This window comes from Colobus angolensis, unplaced genomic scaffold (assembly GCF_000951035.1).
Source record: "Colobus angolensis palliatus isolate OR3802 unplaced genomic scaffold, Cang.pa_1.0 Scaffold9, whole genome shotgun sequence".
Lineage (NCBI taxonomy): Eukaryota > Metazoa > Chordata > Mammalia > Primates > Cercopithecidae > Colobus > Colobus angolensis.
Genome location: NW_012122931.1, coordinates 389,142 through 390,937, shown reverse-complemented (window position 1 = coordinate 390,937; position 1,796 = coordinate 389,142).

Below are 1,796 nucleotides of genomic sequence, written 5' to 3'. Positions count from 1 at the left end.
TAGCCAGGATGGTCTCGATCTCCTGACCTTGTGATCCGCCCGTCTCAGCCTCCCAAAGTGCTGGGATTACAGGCTTGAGCCACCGCGCCCGGCTAGAAATGATTTTCTAAAATGATTTAGAAAAGTTACAAAGACAGTACAGAAAGTTCCTGTAGACCCCTCCCCCCCGACCCAGTTCCCCTACTGTTAACTTCTTACATCACCACGGCACACTTGTCATTACTGAGAAACCAATGCTGAAGCAGGCAGTGTGATGCTTCCAGCTTTATTTTTAATTTCTCCAGGTTGCTTTGGCTCTTCAGAGATTTTTGTGGCTCCCTGTGAATTTGAGAATTTTTTTTCTATTTCTATGAAAACTGCCTTTGGAATTTTGATAGGGATTGTGTTGAATCTGTAGATCATTTTGGGTAGTATTGTGCATTTTAACAATATTAATTCGTCCAATCCATGAACATAGGATATCTTTCCATTTATTCGTGTCTTCAATTTTTTCATCACTTTCTTTTTGTTTTGTTTTGTTTTGTTTGATTTTGAGATGTAGCTTCGCTCTTGTTGCCCAGGCTGGAGTGCAGTGGTATCATCTCAGCTCACTGCAACCTCTGCCTCCCGGGTTCAAATGATTCTCCTGACTCAGCCTCCCAAGTAGCTGGGATTACAGGTTTCCACCACCACACTCAGCTAATTTTTTGTATTTTTAGTAGAGATGAGGTTTCATCATGTTAGCCAGGCTGGTCTCAAACTCCTGACCTCAGGTGATCCACCAGCCTCAGCCTTCCAAAGTGCCGGGATTACAGGCGTGAGGCATCGGGACCGAACTCATCAAAGTTTTATAGTTTCCAGTCTACAGGTCTTTCATCTCTTTGGTTAAATTGATTTCTAAGTACTGTATTATTTTGGATGCCTTTATAAATGGCATTTTTTTTTTTTTTACTTTCCTTTTCAGCTGTCTCATTATTGATATAAAGAAATGTAACTTTTTTTTTTTTTTTTTAAGAGAGAGAGACAGGGTCTTGCTGTGTGGCCCAATCTGGTCTCAAACTGGCCTCAAACAATCCTCCTGCCTCAGCCTCCCAAAGTGCTGGGATTACAGGTGCAAGCCACTGTGCCCAGCCAGAACTGATTTTTATATGTTGATTTTGAATCCTGTGAATTTATTCTGAATTTGTTTGCTAGTTCAACTAACAATTGTTTTGTGGAGTCTTCAGGGTTTTCTACTAATAGACTCATGTCATAGCAAACAGAGATAATTTTACTTCTTCTTTTCCAATTGAGATTGCTTTTATTTATTTTTTCTTGTCCGATTCCTCTTGCTAGTACTTCCAATGCTATGTGGAATAGAAGAGACAAGAGTGAGCATATTGTCTTGTTCCTGACTTTAAAGCAAAAGCTTTCAGTTTAGCTGAAAATTAGCTGTTTTGGTTTAACTGTTGGCTTCTCATAAATGGCCTTTATTATATTGAGGGAATTTCCTTGTATATCTAAACTGTTGGAAGTTTTTATCAATAAAGGATGTTGAGGCTGGGTGTGCTGGCTCATGCCTATAATCCCAGCACTTTCAGAGGCCAAGGTGGCTGGATCCCTTGAGCCCAGGAGCTCAAGACCAGCCTGGGCAACATGGTGAAAACCATCTCTACAAAAAATACAAAAATTAGCCAGGCGTGGTGACATATGCCTGTAGTCTCTGCTACTCGAGAGGCTGAGGTGGGAGGATCGCTTTAGCATGAGAGGCAGAGGCTGCAGCGAGTCATAATTGTGCCATAGCTCTCCAGCCTCGGTGACAGAGTGGCCCTGTCTAA